At 48.3% G+C, this 12,789-nt stretch overlaps 1 protein-coding gene across 3 annotated transcripts in view; it reads left to right on the top strand.

Annotated features, from left to right (window-relative positions):
- RAD51B (RAD51 paralog B) overlaps positions 1–12,789 on the top strand; it is a 549,911-nt gene that overhangs the window by 476,756 nt on the left and 60,366 nt on the right. The gene's annotated exons all lie outside the window — the stretch shown is intronic.

Raw genomic sequence — 12,789 nt, 5'->3', positions numbered from 1 at the left:
GTGGTTAGAGTGTTGGCTCATGGACTGAAGGGTCCCGGGTTCGATTCTGACCAAGAGCACGTACCTTGATTGCAGGCTTGATCCCTGGCCTCGGTCGGGGCACATAGGGGAGGCAAGTAATCAATGTTTCTCTCTCTCCAATGGAAAAAATATCCTCAGGTGAAGATTAAAAACAATAATAATAAAATTAAGGCTAATAGAAAGGGTTGTCACATTTCTAGCAGCTCTTTGTCATTATGTTTTCTTGGGTACTAAAGTGCAACAACTATTATGAGAAAGGGCCTGCATTGTAGTAGACACTCAATGGGACAAAGCCAAACTGGGATCCAAGAAACCCCTCAGAGAGTCTCAGCTGGGATGAAGCCAGAACAGATGGGATGCCCCCCCCCCCGCCGCAACACACGAAACAAACTCATTCCCTCTCCTCGTAAGATTTTTTTTTTCTTCAATATCTCTTTATTGATTTCAGAGAGAGGAAGGGAGAGGGAGAGAGAGAGAGAGAAACATCGATGAGAGAGTCGTTATTGATCGGCTGCCTCCTGCACACCCCAGACTAGGGATCGAGCCCCCAATCCGGGCATGTGCCCTGATAGGGAATCGAACTGCGATCTCCTGGATTCTAGGGAGACACTAAACCGCTGAGCCACACCCAGCCAGGCTCCTTGTAAGATTTTATTTGAAGAAAGGACTCTTCTGGGGAGAAGAGTGGGGTTGAGTTTACAAGCAACACTGAGGACAAAGTACATATACTTCTAGCCAGCCCCTTGCCACTGTTCAGTGGCACATAGTGAGAAATCCATGACAGCCCCTGTTGTGACACCCCCGTGTGTACACCACGGGTAAAGTGTGGTGTGTGAACGCCCTGGAAGGCATTCCCTTTGTCCAGACCCCCACAGTGAGCGCCCTGGGTTTGTTAGTTTCTTAGATGCAGTAAGTCCGTCTGGCTCTTGGAAATGAGAGAGGAACTTGTCCGTCAGCCAGTCCCACTGTCCATGGAGGCAGCGCCCCCTCTGTGTGGGCAGCGCAACATTTACTGCCCTTTGCGGGGAGGAGGGAATTCTCTCCTCCGCGGGTCCTTGCATAATGTCCTTTCATTCAACTTTGTCTCCTTGTAACATTGGTGAGGGGGTAAAAATCGATTCCCAGCCAGAACCGCGGTCCCTGTGGAGTCTGCACACTCTGCACATGGCTGCAGGGGTTTTCTCCCACGTCCCCAGCACGCGCGCCGGCGGGGCTGCCTGTCTGCAGCGTGGCCGGCGGAGCGCGTGGCCGTGGGTGTGCGTGGCCGCTGAGCCTCACTGTGTCCTCTCGGGTGGTTCCCGCCTGGGGCCCCGAGCTTCCCGAAGAGGCTCCGACCACCTGAGGACCTGAACTGGAATAACTGGGTTGGAAAAGAATGATCTTAATTGCTTTTATTCATCTTTCTTAAATGTGTGTAGAGCTCACATTTATTTCAATGTTTAATATCAGAAGTGTTTTGGGTCTTTATTTAGAAGTTTGGTGAAGCTTTTGTGACCAGAAATATGTGTAGAAACTTGACTCTTGTTTATATCAATTAGCCTATGGTAAAATTGGTTTTATTTTACCTCGTTTTGCTTAAACTCACAGTTTCCAAGAACCTATCCAGGACGTGAAGCCATGTGCGATTTTTATTATTATATCGTTAAAGCCAAAGTTCCCAGAGGGGTAGCGGTCACTTGGGGCCCATTTTCATCTCCTTTGGATTCCACCCAAATTGGCCTTTGCCCATTTGGCTGGTGCCCCCCACCCAGGCACAGTTTGCCCTTAGGCATCGTGGGCCTGGAATAATCAGTGATAAGAGGTGGCAAAACAGGACCCTGAGATAGGACTCCCAGAAATTCTTCAGCTGAATGAAAAACACCCCCCACCCCCAACAATCCAGAACAGACTCCTTCGTGGGTGAAACTCAGGCTGGAGATAGGAAGGGATGCCTTTGTCCTTGCTTTCCTGCTGCACCCACACATGCTCTTAAAAAGCCACCTTACCAGCACTCAGGCCTGGGGTAAATGCTACCAGTGGATGGCAAACCTCTCTGTTAAGTGAATGCCCATTAGAGCCAAGTGAGAAACAACAGCAAGCAGACCCAGACCTGTCACAGCTGTTACTGAGCCCATTGGAAAGTGGCTGTGTGTGTGTGTGTGTGTGTGTGTGTACACATGTGAGTGTAAATATACTAGGCTCTGAGTTTCCATGTACTGGGGGGGGCAGAAAGTTCTGTCTGTGTCTGAGAGGGTAGCTGGGAGTGCCCATGTGCTTAGATGCTCAAAGTTATAGATGGGGGTGGGGAGACCAAGGAGAAGTTTCGAGAATGGGAGCGTGTCTACAATGAGCATATTTCTCTGATCATGTGTTTGGGGGAAACTGAGGGGAAATTTTGCGTCTGGGTGTGTGCGCATGGGGCACTGCTCAGCTGGAGCCTCTCTGTCGCCCTTGGGCCATCCATAGCCATGGTGGTGCGCCTGCATTCAGGTGTGCAGAGGGGAAGCTGAGAGCATTCAGGTGTGCAGAGGGGAAGCTGAGAGCATTCAGGTGTGCAGAGGGGAAGCTAAGAGAAAGTTTCGAGAGTCTGAAAATTCTCAGAAAAAAATCTGGCTGCTCCCCATACCGCAGGTTGGTACACATTCAATGCTTGTGGAGCTCACTTCCTGTACTAGTTACCAGCCCTTGTTTATACAGGACACAGAACATGATTTAGAGCACAAGCTCCAGGTATCAGAGGTATTTTGAGAGGGTGGGGAAGGAGAGTATAGGTTAGGTCACTGCCCTGTGTCCTTTGAAGGACCGATGAAATCAATTTTCTATATTCACCCATAATTCCCGCTCTTATTTGCTTGGGAAGCGAGCGCTGTAATTTTAAAATTCTGTCCTTCATTGCGCTGAGCCATTTTAGCACCCAGTCTGCTCAGCCAATAGCAGCTGGGCGCTCTTGTGTGTTTATGTGTTTTTAAGCTCTGGCTTGCTCGGCTCTTGGGTTTAGTTCATGAGCCCAGCCCCAGGAAGTGTTTCTGAACTTTCTCACTTGGCTTTAGTCTGGCTCGCCTTTGTTTGGTGGCACAGAAGGGGAGAGCTTGCCTCGAGCACCCTGTTCTTCGTATGAGGGCCCTGGATCACTCAGGGTCCTTGGACTGGCATCTCCAGCAGAGTTAGAGAGTTTGGCCCAACCCCACCATGGCATGCATACGGGCAGACATTTCTGAGCGCCTTAAGATGGGGAGAAACTGCACTCTACAAACAGCTCCTTGGCATGTAACTTCCTCAGACTCTGTATTGCCAGTGTGTTCATCCATGTGGCACCCAGCTCATAATAAATGCTCAGTGGCTGCTAATTAACCATGGCGCTTTCCAATCTATTCAAGGGCCATGAAGCCATTACCAGAGTCAACAGAGCCAACAGTCGCTCTGGATTTTGAGCACAGCTCAGGACCTCGCTGGACCAGGTGTCCTGCGCCCCCGCTTGGGGTCCTGATGAGCCAGTGTGAGAGTCATGAGCCTCTGCTTTTCCTCTAATCTAGACTCAAGGAAGCATCAGCAAAAATCTCCTGGCTGTTGGGTTCCATGGAGCAGAGAGCTCAAACCTATTAGGAAACCAAGTCTAGACAAAACAGAGCTGTGAGAGGATTACACCCACACTCCTTTGGGCTAGTGGAAGCGAAGAGTTCCCATCAGGGAATATGCTGGAGGCTCACTGGGAGGTAGAAGTCAGAGGAGCCATACCTTGCCCAAGGAGATGTTCTTCCTTGGCTATCTGCCAAAGTCTAAACCCTGCTTAAAGCTATTTCTGAGCAAAGGGGTCCCTATTAATGGTGGGACCTAAGGGTGCAATGGGGTCATTTCCAGGCTTTGCCTTGGTCCAGTACAGGACTTCAGTTGTTTATGATGAAAAAGTTTGCTTTATACTCAGTTGGAGTCCCTCCATCACCCCCAGGCAATTCACAACTTTAGTCCCTTGGACACCTTTGAAAAATAGCAGGACGCTAGTCTGGCTGGTGTGGCTCAGTTGGTTGAGTGTCCTCTCATGCACCAGGAGGTTGCCGGTTTGATTCCTGGTCAGGTCCCATGCCCGGGTTGCAGGCTCCATCCCCAGTAAGGGGTGTGCAGGAGGCAGCCGATTGATGTTTCTCCCTTATCGGTGTTTCTATCTCTTTTTCTGCCTTCCTCTCTCTGAAATCAATAAAAACATATTTTAAGAAAATAGCAGGACTCTAAAGATTGGACCCATGACTCCTCAGTGAATTCTGAAACTCCTTTGAGGCACTGCCTAAAGTTCAGGGAGAAGCTTGTCAAGGAAAAGGGACCTGGGGATAGCAGTGGACATGGAGACAGTGAGGTATAGACCATTGTCCTTTACAGAAACTCTCAGCTCCTCATTGCTGGGGACCTTGACATAGAGGTGGGACTCTGTTGATCTGTGATTCTGTTCAACGCCCAGCATAGCTACCTTCCAGAGCGTTGTAGGCCGCTGTGATTGCAGCCTGGGAAGATACCCTTCTAGAAGGGTCTCTACCTGGAAGTGGGGCCTGGCCCTGGAGGAAACAGGTTCCTGTGGGATGGGCCTGCACTTCCCTGCCTGCTCCAAGGCCCCAGCTTTCTTGGCGTCATGTGTTTGCCTGCCAAGCCTCGCCCCTGAGAGGATGCTGATTTCTCAGGCTTCCCTGCCTGTCCCCCAGAGATCCCAGCAGTTAGCCCCCAAAGGCCTTGGAAGGGGCCGGATTGCATTTCCAGCCAGTTGCATCTGCACTGGAGGCTCTCTACTCAGGTTTCCTCAAAAGGGGTTTGTTCTTAGGGAAGGGCTGGGTTCTCTTCCTCTGTTCTCCCCCAAGCACCCCATGTCCTCCTCCATCCCTGTGCCTGCCATGAAATCATGTTCTCCCCTTCCTTGTGCCTGGAGGTCCCTGGAGGAACCCTTAGAGGCACCTTTAGAGGAAAGTTAGTGGGCAGCCTGGGTCCTGTTTGAGTGAGGGTCACCGAGGGTCCAGGAGGCCTGGGCTGAGCACCCCCGGCGCTCACCGGCCATTGGGCCTTGGCCGAAGGCTCTTTTCAAGGGGTATGCCCGGTCTGGCCTGACTCTCATTGCCGTCCACTGACACTCATTGCTGCATTTCTTTACATAAAACATGAAGCTATATTACCCCAAGCCCCTCGCTGGATTGCTTATAGAACCATACATAAAAGACTTTGTAAAGTGGCCAGTGCCACACACTTAAAGGGAGTGTTATATTAAAGCTCCCAACTCCCTGCATTCAGCTGAAGATCTTTCTGAAACTCAGAGGCCCAGCTCTTCCTAATTGTGCTGCCTGTTTCCCATGCGACCCTCAGTGAGTTGCTTATCAAAGCGACTCTCTTCACCTGTGAAATGAGAGTGCAGGGTTGTCAGGGATTTGGCCTGTAGGCCATGGTTTGCCGACTCCTGCTCTAGCTCATGACAGGTACCCAGCGAAACTTGGGAAATCAACTTCTTGAAGATAGGTGAGTAGAGGTTTCTCTGCTCATCCAGATCCCTGATTTTAAGTGTTTCCGCAGGCCCAGGTTCTGTGTTCCTGCCTTGGGGTCACAGAGGCAAGACCTTTACCTCCTCTCTACTCCCCTCCCCCAGCATTGAGAGATCACATGCTCATTCAAACCCACTGGCTCCATGGAAAGCAGAGTTTTTGTTCCTTCCAGGATCTATTGGCCTCCCCTGCCCCATCCAGGGCCTTTCCCGTCCATCCTTTTGCGGGACACACAATTTGTAATCTCCTTAAAACCAAAGGAGCGTGGTCTCTGATTCATGTAGATTAGAATCAGCTGCAACCTATTAATGGCCCAGAGCCCAAGACAGATTTTAGGAAACAAAAACACTGGACCAAATTAGACTGAACTGGCCTCTGTCTCCAGGGGAGGGAGGAGGGGGAGGAGGCTGGGGGCGAGGGGAGTGGCCATGTGGTTTTAATTAATTTGGATTCTCATCCTGAAGCTAATCCACCCAACACAAAGCATGTGTAGCATCATGGAAGCAGCCAGCCTTGGAGCTGGGCTCTCCCTCGCGAAAGCCCCGGGTCCTGTCGGGGGGCTGGGGCTGGTTGTGCGCCTGTAATTAACAGGTTTCAAAGTGGTTATTTTGGAAAAGAGACTTTCAGTGGCGTGTTAAAATCCTTTCATCAGCCATCAGCCAGCGTGCAAGGCCCTGGCCACTTAACAGCTTCAGAGAGCTCTGGATTCCCAGGGTCTTGTTGGAGAGTGTGGAGGCTTTTGCCATGCGTTTTATTAGGCTGGAGGTTGCCATGATTTTCATTATGTGGTTTGGTTATTGGAGTCATCAAAATGTTGCTGTCTTCCTAGAGTACCTGAGAATGTTAAAAAGAAAAGCAGAAGAGCCTCTCCCTTTATGGAATTACATACAAGCTGTGACTCTCCAGTGAGAAAGGGCTGGCTCTGCGTCGGGGCTGGGGCCGGGGGAAATCACAAGGCTGGAAGAGGCAGGGCAATGGGCCAGCACCCCGTCCCCACCTCTCCCCTGAGGCAACTGAGGCCTGGAGAGGTGCCCCAGCCGAAGCCCTCAGACGCTCCTGCTCTCAGACTCCAATCGGTGTTCTTTTTGCTCCTGGTGCACCAGGACTGTAAACAAGGTGGGAAGGTAGAGGAGACCTAATTCTACTGACTGGCGCTTGGGGACACTTCTAAGAGTGGGGGGGCTGGGCAAACTCACGCACAGCTTAAACTAAAATGCCGCAGTGGACAGCAGACGATCGGGCCATGCTGAGTGTTGGCTGGTGCCTCGGGAGAGGGCTCTTCTCGGACCCTAATGTGGCTGCACCGAGGCACTGACAGGAGAGGAGTCGCTGGAGCCTTCGCTTGGCACCCACAGCCCTGAGCTGGGGAAAGGAGGGAGATAGGTACCAAATCCCACAAGCCACAGAGATGATTTCTTATTGCTGTGAATATAAAGCCTCTGAAACCTGGTCAAGCTCCCAGAATCGCCATATGGGGTGACAGGAACTTTAGTTAAGCCTGCGTTATCTGATAAATGGAACACCAGCCTGGCTTACTTCCTGTTTTGATGATGGCTACCTTCCAGCACCTTCTTTCATGAAAAATATTCTGGGAGAATTGCTATTAAATAACTTCTGGTACTTAAAAACAATGGACAGTCTCCAGAGCAGCAGGCCTTGCTTTCAGTAGGACACAAGTAAGACCTGGTCCACAGTAGAGCTGTGAGGGCGAGTTCAGAAACTTAAAGAGTGTCATAGCTGGGAGCAGAACTTGAGTCCAGCTAGTCCAGGCCTTTGTTTTACAGATAGGGAAACTGAGGCTTTGGAGCTGGAGTAGGGAGTCCAGCCCATGGTTTCTGACTGTCAGGGTTTGCTCAACTGTACCATTCCTCGCCAGGCCCCAGTTCCTCTTTGCCTTGACGTTCATTCAGTATTTATTGTTTACCTCCTATTTGTCAGTCACTTCTAGGCCCTACTAATTTTGTTTCTTTGAAGTCTTTAGAGGTGGAATAAAGGGGATTTTTTTCTGTGGAATACATTAAAAAGGAAAGAAAATTTTGCCCCCAAATCCAGGTTTTAGGCAAACTTTGAGGCTGGCCATCCTTAGCAAACACTTGCTGTTCTGGGCGTAACTTTTAGATGGCTAAATGATTTCATTGTCATGTAGGGATGGGACTTACCTAGGCTGCCTCTGCTCACAGTCATTGCCTCAGTCCCTACAGCCACCTGGGCAATCTGGCCCAAAGGATTCTGGGAGTGAAATTGTCAGGGATTGTCTGGATCCAAGTTTGAACGGGTGCTGATAGGAGCCCAGACCAGTTGAAGGCATGTGGATTGTATGGGTCCCTCGGGCTGTTTCCCATCCTTCATTCTCCACCTACAGTTCACTTGTCAGTCCTTTGCTCTTGTTTACCTCTATGTGAATAACTCCTCAGGTATAACTCCTCAGGTATAAATCAGAGAACCTGGCACTGAGTTTTGTATTATCTTTTATCTTTAACTTTCCCAGGGCAAAAGCAATTAAACCAACAAATCTGTTTGTTTCTCATAGGTGAGTCTCCAAATCATGGAGGCACTGATCTGTGTAGAGTGAGCAAAACCTGAGCCTCCCCACCCCTCCCACCCCCTCACACTCACCGTAAGCAGTCATGCATGCAGTCATCTACTGATTCATTGATCCATTCAACAAATACTGAGCGAGCACCTATGTGTCAGACTGTTCCTAGACACTGGAGATTCAGGGTAAAACAAGATAGTATCTCTCTCCATACTATTTATACTTAGTGGCAGTGACAGACAATAAGAAAACCAATCAAATATATATATATGCCTTGAAAAAAGTAAAGCAAGGTAGAGAGAAAGCAGCGAGGAGTGCACTATTCTACACAGATTAGAGTCAAGAAGACTTCTCTGAAGAGGTGACTGGCAGAAGTGGAATGTAGCAAGTAAACCATGGTCAATCCTGGGGAAGAGCCTTCTACACAGAAGGAATCATTAGTGCAAGGCCTGGGACAGAGACAAGTTTGATGTGTTGGGGAGCAGCAAGGAGGCCTGGAACTGGAGCAGAGTGAGCGATGGGGATGACAATGGGACATAAGGTCAGAGGAGTGGGCAGTGGCCAGCTCAGGGACTGAAGACTCCAGCTTTTGCTCTGAGCGTCACGGGGTGTCTTTGGAGGCCTGGGAGCAGGGGAGCAATGTGTTAGAGATGTACACTGGAAGGCTGTGGAGAAGCTGATGAACAATGGTGGCCCAGCTCGGGTTAAATGTTCACATCAGACACATGTCAGATGATAGCTGCACTCATGGGTGGTGCCTGAAGTCAAAACCTTTGAGGGCTACATGTTTCGACAGGGTGAGGCTGGGCCAGGGAGCTCGCTACCTCTCTACCAATTAGTCTTAAGCCCCAAAAAAGGAAACATTGCTGTTTATATAGCAGGGTTGGGACCCATGAGTCATAGAACCCTCAGTCAACCGGACCAGGGCTGGTAGGCTCTGGGAAGTTGCTGGAGCAGGGTCTCCAGCCCCCAGCGGGGGTGTTTGGCCGCCTGCTAGAGCCTCTGTTGGGACCTCCAGACATACTCACAAGCAGCAGTCTCAAATACAGACCCAGCCTTTAGGGGTCTGGCTTTATCTTTTGCTGACTGTATGCTGTCTGGTCAAATTCCTTCCCAGGGCCTTTCACTTTGTGAAATGCAGGCCACCGCACTGAAGAGCCAAAGGGAGATGGGAGAGTCATGGACTTTGAGTTCCATCAGCCCCAGGACTCAGCCCTTGCCTTGCCACTTAACAAGCTTTCAGAAAAGCTACTGAACCTTCTAGAACTGTGCTGTCCAATACAGTGGACAGTAGCCACTTGTTACATGCGTCTATTTACATTTAAAATGAAGTGAAATTAAAAAAAAAAAAAAATCAGTTCCTCAGTCCCACTCAGCACATTTCAAGCACTCAGTAGCCACATGGGACTGGTGACTATCATGGTACTGGACAGTGCAGACATATCAAGGCAGGAAGTTCCAGTAGACAGTTTCGCTTCTTTAAAAAGGAACTAACCCATGAGAAATGAACCAGTTAACACACACAAAGCACAGGGTACTTCGCCCCTGTCATATTATAGGGGCTCAGCAAATTGAAAGTCACCGTGATTTATCATATGAATCTCTGTCATGGCTCTGCTACTGGCTAGCTGTGTGGCCAGTCACTCAACCTCTTCGAGCCTCGGTTTTGAGATCTGTAAAATAGGAATAATAAGTAATATTGAGTCTATTCCTCATAGCATAACATGATCCTTATTTTTTCTCATTTCTCCCTGGACCTGTGAGAATTTCTTTACTGACTCTCAGCTGACTTATCTAGACCTGATTTTGGAATCTCCAGTCCTGTCACACTTAGCAGGAAGCATGATTTACACTGTGGTTCAGTAATAGATTCTGGAGATTTTAGCCCTTTTGAAGAGTCTGAACATGGTTAGTGGTATGACGTTCTAATGAAACAAAGGGGCAAGTTTGGTCAAGAACAATAATCATTTTGACTGGAGTCAGATATTTACCCTGCTCTGATGTTCTGGTGCTCAGTCGTGTCTTAGGTCCCCTGGTTTCCTTGCCTAAATATTTCTTCCTTCCGTGCATGCAGCCCTCGGGGAGAGGCTCTCAAGCAGAGCGTCTGGTATCTTGGCCTCCAATCAGTCTTCCTTTTTCCACTTTGGGATTTTGTTGTTGTTTAACGTTTATTAACTGCAGGCATTTGGTGGGTGGAAGCTGGGACTTGCCTGGGGCTGGGAGGAAGTTATTTTCTAGGCTAGGATAAGGTGTGGTTTAAGAGTTGAAGCTGGAATCCCCTTCACCTGCTTAATGCATTTCAGGGGAGATTTGTTTTCAGCTCCCAAATTACCTGCTAGGATTTCTAGACCTGAGATCCTATCTACCCTGGCTGTTTTCTTTCATTTCCGATAAGAAAGACAAAGAAAAAAGAGGCTGAAGAACATTCTTGAACTCTTTTAAATAAAATTGCATACAGTGAGTGATTTTCTTTACTGTTTTCTATAAAGTAGATGGTAGAAGGACCCATACAAACCATCGGAACCTCCGTTCCTGGGGATGTGTGCCTGGGATGTGAGGGAGCAAATGCAACTGGGGTTTTACAGAAAACTCAGGGACTACATGTGTCTAATGAACTTCCTAAATCTCTCCCCTCTGCAAACTGCTCCACCTGCAACTTTTTGTTCTTGAGTGATAGGCAACTCCAACCTTCAAGCTGTTCAGGCCAAAACCTTGACCTGACTTTTTCTCACAGCCCATTTCCAAGGTGCTGGGCACCCTGTTGGCTCTACTTTCAAATCTATCCAAAATCCAACCAATTCTCACCACCCTCACTGCCAACACCTTGATCTAAGCCACCACCACCTCTTCCCTGGTCAACTGTGAGAATCTCCTACAGTCTCCCTCTGCTCACTCTCCACTAACTGGTCTCCCTACTTCTAGTTGCCCCACAGTATATTCTCAACATAATAGCCAGATCAGAGCACATCCGCCTCTGCCTCAAACCCCTAGATGGCCTCAGAATGACTCCCATCTCATTCAGAGTTAAAAAGCCAAAGCCCTTTCAGTGGCCATCAAGGCCCTAAAGGATCTGGCCCCTGTTAGTGCTGACCTTCTCTCTGTCTCTTGTCTCCCTCACTCATTCCTCTCCAGTCGCACTGGCCTCCTTGCTTTCTTCAAACACATAGACATGTCTACATCAGGGTCTTTGCTTCAGCTGTTCCCTCACCTCTTCAAGTCTTCACTAAAATTTCCCCTTCACACCAAGGCTCGCTCTAGTTAATCCCACAAGCTCTCAGAATCCTCTTGTACTTCCACTGCCTTTGACTTCACTCAATCTTTTTTCCCCATAGCACTTACCATTTTCTAACATACTACATACTTTGCATACTGGTATTGTTTATTGTTTCTCTCTCTTCTCACTTCTAGTAGTTTAAGCTCCATGAAGACAAAGCCCCTGGTCTGTTTAGTTCACTGCTCTCTCCAGTGCCTGCGGGCCCTGGGCTCAGAGCTGCTCTTCTTTGCCCACTAGTGACCCGAGTTTATCTGCCACTGATCCCTTCTTGGAGACATGCGCTGTTAGGGAGCCTGATCTGAGAATGGGCTAAAGGTGAAGTGTGAGCCCCAAGCATTGCCAGGCAAAAAAACCCCAACTAGCCAAGATTGTGGGTAAGGTTAAACTCATAAGGAACCCCCAATAAATTCAAGCTCAGAAGAAACAGAGCTAGAAGGAACTGTCCCCAAGCTCACGGAGGGTAAGTGAGCAAGTAGTTGCCTAAATGCAAGACAAAAGAGGAGGAAGGTGAGGGGGGAAGACCCTTTTACGATATGGCTCAGTTCCTTTAGGCTAGCCGCTCCCATTATTTGGTTCCAAGGACATCTTTATACTCTTAAATTTTTCTGCAGACCCCAAAAAGCCTTTGTGGATGTGGGCTGTATCTATTGATAAATCCTGGGGTAGCTGGCTTCTAGGAGAGCCCCCAGTGACCCTCTCTCCCAGCATCCATGCCCCCCTCGTGTTTCTCCTTCCACATCGAATCAGGGCTGGTCTATGTGACCAACAGAAAATGGCAGAAGTGAGGATGTGTGATTTCAGAGGCTAGATCATGGAAGGGATTACAGGTTTCCACTGGGTCTGTTCTGTTGTTCACCCTGGAGAAAGCCAATGTCCATGTTTTGAGTTCATTGGGAGAGACCTACTATGGCCTTCTCTCAATAGCCAGAAACAAGGGGTGAGGCTTGTGAGTGAGCCACCTTGAAAGCAGATCCTCCAGCCCCAGTCAGGCCATCAGATGACTACAGCCTCATGGGAGACCCTGAGCCAAGACTGCCCAGCAAGGCCACTCTCGAATTCCTGATCCACAGCAATTGTGAGGGAGTGATGATGATGATTGTTACTTTAAGTCACTAGGTTTTGGAGTATTTTGCTATTTGGTGATAGATAATTAAATCATTTACCATATTAAAAAGTAAAACACAAAAATATGTAATATTTAAAAATATTAAATTAATATTCAATATTAAAAATATTGAATACTTCTTGCCAATCCATTTAATATTTATTTACATGAATAAATTTATATTTATTCATTTATTAAAATTCATAAATTTTGTAATTTGTTAAAAATAACAATCTTATTGTAAAAATGTGTTTTCCAAACAGAACAGAACAAAATTTAGTGAGAAAAGTGACAGTGTTTCACATTTTTGCAAATCTCTTTCATGTCTGGTTTAATAGAAGACAGCTGGATTTTCGTATCTACT

The sequence above is a fragment of the Miniopterus natalensis genome, chromosome 1 (genome assembly GCF_054644295.1).
Source record: "Miniopterus natalensis isolate mMinNat1 chromosome 1, mMinNat1.hap1, whole genome shotgun sequence".
Taxonomy (NCBI): Eukaryota; Metazoa; Chordata; class Mammalia; order Chiroptera; family Miniopteridae; genus Miniopterus; species Miniopterus natalensis.
Note: the sequence above shows the minus strand (reverse complement) of the source record. Positions and strands in the feature narration are given on the sequence as shown.